Below are 11,709 nucleotides of genomic sequence, written 5' to 3'. Positions count from 1 at the left end.
GTGTGTGTTATAGGTCCGGACACGATCAATTCGTCCGAAGACTATTTTGAAGTTCGGAAGGAGGAACTCGCCTTGCAATGACGAAGACAGCACTACGCGCCGGATACCTTGTCATTGAAGCCAGGTTCAGGGGCTACTGAGGGACTCCTGGACTAAGGGGTCCTCGGGTGTCCGGCCTGTTAGCCATGGGCCGGATTGATGGGCTGTGAAGATGTGAAGACCGAAGACTGCACCCGTGTCCGGATGGGACTCTCCTTGGCGTGGAAGGCAAGCTTGGCGACCGGATATGTAGATTCCCTTCTTTGTAACCGATATCGTGTAAACCCTAGATCCTCCCGGTGTCTATATAGATCGGTGGACTTAGTCCGGATAGGACACATTACATAGCCATAAAAGCTAGGCCTCTATGGTTTAGCCATTACGATCTCGAGGTAGATCAACTCTTGTAATACTCCTATTCATCAATTTCATCAAGCAGGACGTAGGGTATTACCTCCATAGAGAGGGCCCGAACCTGGGTAAAACATCGTGTCCCTTGTCTCCTGTTACCATCGACCTTAGACGCACAGCTCGGGACCCCATACCCGAGATCCGCCAATTTTGACACCGATACCAGGTGCACCCTGGTGGGCTGTGCCCACCTCGGGTGCCCTCAGACCGCCTATTTACTCTATAGATACCCCAATATTCCAGAAAACCTAGGGGAGTCGACGAAAATCAATTCCAGCCGTCGCAGAGTCCAGAACCACCAGATCCAATCTAGACACCATCACGGAGGAGTTCACCACTTCCATTGGTGCCTCTCCGATGATGCGTGAGTAGTTCTTTGTAGACCTTCGGGTCCGTAGTTAGTAGCTAGATGGCTTCCTCTCTCTCGTCTGATTCTCAATACAATGGTCTCTTGGAGATCCATATGATGTAATTCTTTTGCGGTGTGTTTGTTGGGATCCGATGAACTTTGAGTTTATGATCAGATCTATCTCTTTTTATCCATGAAAGTTATTTGAGTTTCTTTGATCTCTTATATGCATGATTTCTTATAGCCATGTACTTCTTCTTTGATATTTGGGTTTTGTTTGGCCAACTTGATCTATTTATCTTGCAATGGGAAGAGGTGCTCTGTAGTGGGTTTGATCTTACGGTGCTTGATCCCAGTGACAGGAGGGGAACCAACACGTATGTATCGTTGCTACTAAGGATAAAACAATGGGGTCTATTTCTACATAAATAGATCTTGTCTACATCATGTCATCGTTCTTATTGCATTACTCTATTCCTCCATGAACTTAATACACTAGATGCATGCTGTTGGATAGCGGTCGATGTGTGGAGTAATAGTAGTAGATGCAGGCAGGAGTCGGTCTACTAATCTTGGACGTGATGCCTATATAATGATCATTGCCTGGATATCGTCATGATTATTTGAAGTTCTATCAATTGCTGAACAGTAATTTGTTCACCCACCGTTTGCTATTTTTCTCGAGAGAAGCCACTAGTGAAACCTACGACCCCCGGGTCTCTTTCTTATATTATTTGCCTTCGCGATCTATTTTATTTGCCTTTTATTTTCAGATCTATTAAGTTAAAAATACAAAATACCTTGCTGCAATTTATTCTTATTTATTTTATCTGGCGTTCGATCTATCAATATACTACAATTTATTCATGTCCGTTTTGCCAATTTCTGGCGCCGTTACCCGAAAGGGATTGACAACCCCTTTAATACATCGGGTTTCGAGTATTTGTTATTTGTGTGCAGGTGCCGTTTACATATTGTTTCTTGGTTCTCCTACTGGTTCGATAACCTTGGTTTCATCACTAAGGGAAATACCTACCGTCGCTATGCTGCATCATCCCTTCCTCTTTGGGGAAATACCGACATAGCTTCAAGCCGCATCACTCTTGTGGTTGCTCTCCAAGACCATGGGAGTAAGGATACAGATGAAAATTGGATCAAGAGCAAGTTTCTCAAGGCCATCATGCCATTCAACAAGGCCATGTCCTCCATGATTCGTCAAAGGCCGGATTTCCACACCTTAACCTCAAGCAATGTGTTGGATGAGTTTATTGACATGAACATCATGAAGAAGACCGCCGACAATGCTCTTGCTCATGTCCGGTCAAAGAAAAGCTCACCCACTCTTGCCTTGAAGGCCAAGGCCATTCCGGAAGAAGAAGAGGAGATTTTCCCCGAGGACACCAAATATGCTTACCATGAGCACATGGCTCTTGCGCCAAGGCAATTTTGGGGCAACAAGAGGAACTCAAGGCTCAACTTCACCAAGAACAACTCAAGTGGCTCAAAGAACAAGCAACAAGCGAGGACTTGCTACAATTGCGGCAATGTGAGTCACTTTGTGTCGGAGTGCCCTTATAAGAAGAGGGAAGACAATGGTGGCAAACTCATTCGCAAAGATAAAGCCAAGTCTTTGCCAAGCAAGAACAACTTCACCAAGAAGATACCTCCAAAGGGCTTGGTGGCACATGAAGAGTACACCTCCGATGATGATGATGATGATGACACAAGTGGATAAGGAATGACAACGGCAACCATGGCCATTGCCACATCTTCCCCCTGTCTCTCTTCAGCGCCCCCAATGAGAACACCATTGCCAAGTGTCTCATGGCCAAAGGTATCAACAAGGTAACCTCAAACATCAAAACCACCATCACTACTAATACTTCATTATTAAATCATGTTGATGATAGTGAGGTGGTGAATGTTGATGAGAATGAGTTTACCAAGTTCGTGAGTAAGCTCAAGGTGAATCCAAGAAGCACTTTGTTGCTCTCTTGGAACAACTTGGTGAGGCCAATGATATCATAGAGTCCCATGAGGATACTATCTCCAAGTTGTAGGGGCATAGTCATGACTATGCTAATGAGATTGCGGATCTTTCCATTGCTATAGAGGAAGAGCGAGGTCTTCGTTTGACTCTTGAGGAGTCACACAACGTTGATCATGCTAAATTGCAAAAAGATCTTGATCATGCTATTGTTCTTACTCGTGTGCTTAAATCCGAGAAAGTTGCACTTAGAGTTGGCCATGATAGACTCAAGGAAGAGTTTGACACACTTTACAAGGCTCAAAAGGTCTTGAAGGGTGTTCATGCTTCTCTCAAGGAGTCTCGTGATCAACTCCAAGTGAAGCTAACCAAGGAGATTTCCACGTGTCCTCCTTCCATTGTAATTGATAATGCCCATGCTACTAACCCTTGTTGTGAGCATGTGCATCTTGTGGAGGAAAATGCCAAGTTGAAAGAGCAACTTTAGAAGGGTCTTGTGACATACATACAAGGTGAGAAGAACCTAAATGACCTTTTGAGTAATCAGAAGAAAGTTGTGGGAAAGGAAGGACTTGGGTTTGTACCCAAGTCAAAGAAGAAGAAGAAGAACAAGACCAAGCAACCCCTCCCCCTCTCAAGCAAACCTTTATCAAGGCGGGTGAGGGTACTCATGAGAAGAAGAAGAACAAGGAATTGGGAGGTAATGCCAAGAAGGGCAAAACCACCCCTACCAACAAACCCAACGACTTTAACCCCTCTTATGTTTTGTGTTGTGCTAGTGATGGGCATGTTTATGCCAAATTTGTTGGTTATTCTTATGAGTACATTGAATGGTCTATTTGGGTTCCGAAGACCCTTATTACTAACCTCAAAGGATCCATTCAAAAATGGGTACCTAAATCCAAGCATTGATCTCTTGTAGGAGTTTGCTTCCTGTGGGGTGTCATGGTTGCTCGATAGTGGAGCGACAATTCATATGACCGAGAGTAAGGACTTGGTGGTGGATGTGCATCCAATTCCATCTATGCCCACATGTCCAATTCGGTGATGCTTCAACATCTAAGGTATTGGGACTTGGCAAGGTGGTCATCTCTTAAGATTTATCTATTGAGAAGGTCATGCTTGTTGAGTCCCTTCCATACAATTTGCTTTCCGTTCATCAACTTGCACTTATGGGCTTAGCAAAATTCTTTGATCTTGATACCGTGGCCCTTTTGTGGATCAAGACTCTTAAAGTAGCTTTTGTTGGGCATGTCGAGAAAGGTCTCTATGTGGTGAACTTTTCGGAGCGACCCACTAAGACCGCGACTTTGCCTAATGGCTAAAGTTGATGTGGGTGGCATCGCCAACTTCCCCATGTCAATATGAGGTCTTTGCAAAGTCTCCTCAAAGGGGATCATGTCTATGGACTAGCAAATGTGGGTTTTGCCAAAGATCATGCTTGCAGTTCTTGTATTGAAGGAAAGTTACATGAGACAACTCACCAACCCAACACAATCATCTACTTGAAGAGGCCCTTGGAGCTCCTTGAAGGAAATATGCCCTAGAGGCAATAATAAAGTTGTTATTTATATTTCCTTATATCATGATAAATTTTTATTATTCATGCTAGAATTGTGTTAACCGAAAACTTAGTACATGTGTGAATACATAGACAAACAGAGTGTCCCTAGTATGCCTCTACTTGACTAGCTCGTTAATCAAAGATGGTTAAGTTTCCTAGCCATAGACATGTGTTGTCATTTGATGAACGGGATCACATCATTAGAGAATGATGTGATGGACTAGACCCATCCGTTAGCTTAGCACTGAGATCATTTAGTTTATTGCTATTGCTTTCTTCACGACTTATACATGTTCATATGACTATGAGATTATGCAACTCCCGAATACCGGAGGAACACTTAGTGTGCTATCAAACGTCACAACGTAACTGGGTGATTATAAAGATGCTCTACAGGTGTCTTCGATGGTGTTTGTTGAGTTGGCATAGATCGAGATTAGGATTTGTCACTCTGATTGTCGGAGAGGTATCTCTGGGCCCTCTCGATAATGCACATCACTATAAGCCTTGCAAGCAATGTGACTAATGAGTTAGTTACAGGATGACGCATTACGGAACGAGTAAAGAGACTTGCTGGTAACGAGATTGAACCAGGTATGATGATACCGATGATCGAATCTCGGGCAAGTAACATACCGATGACAAAGGGAACAACGTATGTTGTTATGCGGTTTGACCGATAAAGATCTTCGTAGAATATGTAGGAGCCAATATGAGCATATAGGTTCCGCTATTGGTTATTGACCGGAGATATGTCTCGGTCATGTCTACATAGTTCTCGAACCCGTAGGGTCCGCACGCTTAACGTTCGATGACGATTTGTATTATGAGTTATTTGATTTGATGACCGAAGTTTGTTCGGAGTCCCAGATGAGATCACGAACATGAGGAGAAGTCTCGAAATGGTCGAGACGTAAAGATCGATATATTGGAAGGCTATATTCGGACATCAGAAAGGTTCCGAGTGGTTCGGGTATTTTTCGGAGTACCAAAGAGTTACGGGAATTCATCGGGGGAAGTATTGGGCCTTAATGGAAAGGAGAGAAGGGCCACAAGGGGAGCCGCACGCCCCCCATGGGCTGGTCCGAATTGGACTAGGGAGGTGGCGCCGCCTAATACGTCCATTTTGCATCATGCTTTTATATCGATATTAATTGCATTATGGCTGTTATTACACATTATGTCACAATACTTATGCCTATTCACTCTTATTTTAAAGGTTTACATGAAGAGAGAGAATGCCGGTAGCTGGGATTCTGGGCTGGAAAAGGAGAAAATATTAGAGACCTATTCTGCACAGCTCCAAAAGTCCTGAAACTTCACGGAAGTTATTTCCAGAATATATATAAAATACCGAGCGCAAGAAGTACCAGAGGGGGGCCACCCACCAGCCACGAGGGTGGGGGGCGCGCACTACCCCCTGGGCGTGCCCCCTGCCTCGTGGGCCCCTGGTGGCCCTCCGATGACCATCTTATGCTATATGAGATCTTTCGTCGAGGAATCATAAGCAAGCTTTGGGGGAAGAAACTCCGCCGCCACGAGGCAGAACCTTGGCGGAACCAATCTAGGGCTCCGGCAGAGCTGTTCTGCCGGGGAAACTTCTCTCCGGGAGGGGGAAATCATCACCATCGTCATCACCAACGATCCTCTCATCGGGAGGGGCCCAATCTCCATCAACATATTCACCAGCACCATCTCATCTCAAACCCTAGTTCATCCCTTGTATCCAATCTTTGTATCCAAACCTCAGATTGGTACCTGTGGGTTGCTGGTAGTGTTGATTACTCCTCGTAGTTGATGCTAGTTGGTTTACTTGGTGGAATATCATATGTTCAGATCCATTATGCATATTAATACCCCTTTGATTATGAAATTGAATATGCTTTGTGAGTAGTTACGTTTGTTCCTGAGGACATGGAGAAGTCTTGCTATTAGTAGTCATGTGAATTTGGTATTCGTTCGATATTTTGATGAGATGTACGTTGTCATCCCTCTAGTGGTGTCATGTGAACGGTGACTACATGACACTTCACCATTGTTTGGGCCTAGAGGGAGGCATTGGGAAGTAATAAGTAGATGATGGGTTGCTAGAGTGACAGAAGCTTAAACCCTAGTTTATGCTTTGCTTCGTAAGGGGCTGATTTGGATCCATATGTTTCATGCTATGGTTAGGTTTACCTTAATACTTCTGTTGTAGTTGCGGATGCTTGCAATGGGGGTTAATCATAAGTGGGATGTTTGTCCAAGTAAGGAAAGCACCCAAGAACCGGTTCACCCACATATCAGATTATCAAAGTACCGAACGCGAATCATATGAACGTGATGAAAACTAGCTTGACGATAATTCCCATGTGTCCTCGGGAGCTCTTCCCTTCATATAAGAGTTTGTCCAGGCTTGTCCTTTGCTACAAAAAGGATTGGGCCATCTTGATGCACCTTATTTACTTTTATTGCTTGCTACTCGTTACAAATTACCTTATCACAAAACTATCTGTTACCAACAATTTCACTGCTTGCAGAGAATACCTTACTGAAAACTGCTTATCATTTCCTTCCGCTCCTCGTTGGGTTCGACACTCTTACTTATTGAAAAGCTACGATAGATCCCCTACACTTGTGGGTCATCAAGACTCTTTTATGGTGCCGTTGCCGGGGAGTGAAGTGCCTTTGGTAGGTGGAACTTGGTAAGGAAAAATTATATAGTGTGCTGAAATTTACTGTCACTTGTTACTATGGAACATAATCCTTTGAGGGGCTTGTTCGGGGTATCTTCACCCCGACCAGTAGAACAAAGAGTTTCTCCTCAACCTACTGAACCTACTGAAAATGTTTACTTTGAAATTCCTTCGGGTATGATAGAGAAACTGCTAGCTAATCCTTTTGCAGGAGATGGAACATTGCATCCCGATTTACACTTAATCTATGTGGATGAAGCTTGTGGATTATTTAAGATTGCAGGTATGCCCGATGATGTTATCAAGAAGAAGGTCTCCCCTTTATCTTTGAAGGGAGATGCATTGACATGGTATAGGCTATGTGATGATATGGGATCATGGGACTACAAGCAATTGAAATTGGAATTTCACCGGAAGTTTTATCCTATGCATCTTGTTCATCGTGATCGTAATTATATATATAATTGGCCTCGCGAAGGAGAAAGCATCGCTCAAGCTTGGTGGTGGCTTAAGTCAATGTTATATTCATGCCCCAATCATGAGCTCTCAAGAGAAATGATTATTCAAAATTTTATGCTCGGCTTTCTCTCAGTAATCGCTCCATGATCGATACTTCTTGTACTGGATCTTTTGTGATGAAGACTATTGAATTCAAATGGGATTTATTGGAAAGAATTAAACGCAACTCTGAAGATTGGGATCTCGATGAAGGTAAGGATTCAGGTATAACACCTAAGTTTGATTGTGTTAAATCTTTTATGGATACCGATGCATTTCGTGAATGTAGCACTAAATATGGACTTGACTCTGAGATAGTAGCTTCCTTTTGTGAATCCTTTGCTACTCATGTTGATCTCCCTAAGGAGAAGTGGTTTAAATATAATCAACCCATTGAAGTAAAAGTAGTTGCACCTATTAAAGTTTAATAAAATACTATCACTTATAATGATCCTATTGTTCCTACTGCTTATGTTGAGAAACCACCTTTCCCTGTTAGAATAAAGGATCATGCTAAAGTTTCAACTGTAGTCAACAAAAGTAATATTAGGACACACAAACCCCCTGAGAAAGTTAAAGTTGAACCTAATATTGCTATGGTTAAAGATCTCTTGGCCGATAATATTGATGGGCATGTTATTTACTTCTGAGATGAGAATGTTAGAATTGCTAGACCTGATACTAAAAATAAACATAGACCTATTGTAGGCATGCCTGTTATTTCTGTTAAAATAGGAGATCATTACTATCATGGCTTATGTGATATGGGTGCTAGTGCAATACCTCATTCCTTATACAAAGAAATTATGCATGATATTGCACCTGCTGAGATAGAAGATATCGATGTTACCATTAACCTTGCCAATAGAGATACTATTTCACCAATTGGGATCGTTAGAGATGTTGAAGTCTTGTGGGGGAAGGTTAAATATCCTACTGATTTTCTTGTTCTTGGTTCCCCACAAGATAGCTTTTGTCCCATTATATTTGGTAGACCCTTCTTGAATACTGTTAATGCTAAGATAGACTGCAATAACGATATTGTTTCTGTTGGTTTAGGGGATATGTCTCATGAGTTTAATTTCACTAAATTTCATAGACAACCTCATGATAAAGAATTGCCTAGTAAAGATGAAATTATTGGTCTTGCTTCTATTGCCGTGCCTCCTACTGATCCTTTAGAACAATATTTGCTAGACCATGAAAATGATATGTTTATGAATGAAAGAAGGGAAATAGATGAAGTATTCTTTAAACAGGGACCTATTCTGAAACACAACTTGCCTGTTGAAATTCTAGGGGATCCTCCTCCGACCAAGGGTGATCCCGTGTTTGAGTTTAAACCATTGCCTGATACTCTTAAATATGCTTATCTTGATGAAAAGAAGATATATCCTATTATTATTAGTGCTAACCTTTCAGAGCATGAGGAACAAAATATTGAAAACTCTGAAGAAGCACCGTGCTGCTATTGGATATACTCTTGATGATCTTAAGGGCATTAGTCCCACTCTATGTCAACACAAAATAAATTTGGAGAAAGATGCCAAACTAGTTACTGATCACCAACAACGGCTGAATCCTAAGATGAAAGAAGTGGTAAGAAAGGAAATATTAAAGCTCCTTGAGGTAGGTATAATTTATCCCGTTGATACGTCTCCAACATATCTATAATTTTTGATTGTTCCATGCTATATTATATCATGTTTTGGACATCATTGGGCTTTATTATACACTTCTATATTATTTTGGGGACTAACCTATTAACCGGAGGCCCAGCCTAGAATTGCTGTTTTTTTTGCCTATTTCAGAGTTTCACAGAAAAAGAATATCAAACGGAGTCCAAACAGAATGAAACCTTCGGGAACGTGACTTTCAGAACGAACATGATCCAGAGGACTTGGACCCTACGTCAAGAAAGCAACTAGGAGGGCACGAGGTAGGGGGGCGCGCTTACCCCCCAGGCGCGCCCTCCACCCTCGTGGGGCCCACGTTGCTCCACTGACGTACTTCTTCCTCCTATATATACCTACGTACCCCCAAACTACCAGATACGGAGCCAAAACCCTAATTCCACCGCCGTAACTTTCTGTATCCGTGAGATCCCATCTTGGGGCCATTTCCGGAGCTCCGCCGGAGGGGGCATCAACCACGGAGGGCTTCTACATCAACACCATAGCCTCTCCGATGAAGTGTGAGTAGTTTACTTCAGACCTTCGGGTCCATAGTTATTAGCTAGATGGCTTCTTCTCTCTTTTTGGATCTCAATACAAAGTTCTCCCCCTCTCTTGTGGAGATCTATTCGATGTAATCTTCTTTTGTGGTGTGTTTGTTGAGACCGATGAATTGTGGGTTTATGATCAAGTTCATCTATGAACAATATTTGAATCTTCTCTGAATTCTTTTATGTATGCTTGGTTATCTTTGCAAGTCTCTTCGAATTATCAGTTTGGTTTGACCTACTAGATTGGTCTTTCTTGCAATGGAAGAAGTGCTTAGCTTTGGGTTCAATCTTGCGGTGTCCTTTCCCAGTGACAGTAGGGGCAGCAAGGCGCGTATTGTATTGTTGCCATCGAGGATAACAAGATGGGGTTTATATCATATTGCATGAGTTCATCCCTCTACATCATGTCATCTTGCTTAAAGCGTTACTCTGTTCTTTTGAACTTAATACTCTAGATGCATGCTAGATAGCGGTCGATGTGTTGAGTAATAGTAGTAGATGCAGGCAGGAGTCGGTCTACTTGTCTCGGACATGATGCCTATATACATGATCATACCTAGATATTCTCATAACTATGCTCAATTCTGTCAATTGCTCAAGAGTAATTTGTTTACCCACCGTAATATTTATGCTCTCGAGAGAAGCCACTAGTGAAAACTATGGCCCCCGGGTCTATTTTCCATCATATTAATCTTCCGTCAACAAGCTATTTCCTTTTCCGTTTATTTTGCTTTCTTTACTTTGCATCTTTATCATAAAAATACCAAAAATATTATCTTATCATATCTACCAGATCTCACTTTCATAAGTGACCATGAAGGGATTGACAACCCCTTTATTGCGTTGGTTGCGGGGATTTTATTTGTTTGTGTAGGTGTGAGGGACTTGTGCGTGGCTTCCTACTGGATTGATACCTTGGTTCTCAAAAACTGAGGGAAATACTTACACTACTTTGCTGCATCACCCTTTCCTCTTCAAGGCAAAACCAACGCAGTGCTCAAGAGGTAGCAAGAAGGATTTCTGGCGCCGTTGCCGGGGAGTCTACGCAAAAGTCAACATACCAAGTACCCATCACAAACCCTTACCTCCCGCATTACATTATTTGCCATTTGCCTCTCGTTTTCCTCTCCCCCACTTCACCCTTGCCGTTTTATTCGCCCTCTCTCTCTGTCCTCCTTCTCTTTCTCTATTTGCCTCCTTTTGCCTGTCTCTTGTTTGCTTGTGTGTTGGATTGCTTGCTTGTCACGATGGCTCTACCTAGATTTGGTGATCATCACCTTAAAAGGTTATAAGAGATCGAAAGCAACGTTAGGAGTTTTATGGTCTTACAGTTTGAGCATATAATTTCTTTAGAAACGAGCTTAAGGAACAAAAAACCTTTATGGGTTTTATGAATAAAGAGCTCGATGATATGACTAAAGAATTTGATGGTTTTAAATCTCAGATTGCTCACCTCGAGAAGTTAATAGCTGAAGTCTCAGATAAGCAAGCCACCTTAGTTAATAAGATGGCCGCTAAGCTGGAAAATTTTGGGAATAATAAAGATGAAGATCTAAAAGTTATTGATGTGTCCCCTATTAAATCTTTGTTTTGCAGTATGAATCTTGATAATGATGGGACTGAATATGATCCACCTTTACCTAGAAGACGTTCCAAAAATTCGGAGTCTTTAGATCTTGATGCTAAAATTGTTAAAAGTGGGATTGAAGAAGTCAAAACTTTAAATATTAATGAACCCACTATGTTGGATCTTAAGGAATTTAATTATGATAATTGCTCTTTAATAGATTGTATTTCCTTGTTGCAATCCGTGCTAAATTCTCCCCATGCTTATAGTCAAAATAAAGCCTTTACCAAACATATCGTTGATGCTTTGATGCAATCTTATGAAGAAAAACTTGAGTTGGAAGTTTCTATCCCTAGAAAGCTTTATGATGAGTGGGAACCTACTATTAAAATTAA

The sequence above is a fragment of the Triticum urartu genome, chromosome 3, assembly GCF_003073215.2.
Source record: "Triticum urartu cultivar G1812 chromosome 3, Tu2.1, whole genome shotgun sequence".
Classification (NCBI taxonomy): Eukaryota; Viridiplantae; Streptophyta; class Magnoliopsida; order Poales; family Poaceae; genus Triticum; species Triticum urartu.
This window is presented reverse-complemented; position numbering follows the sequence as displayed.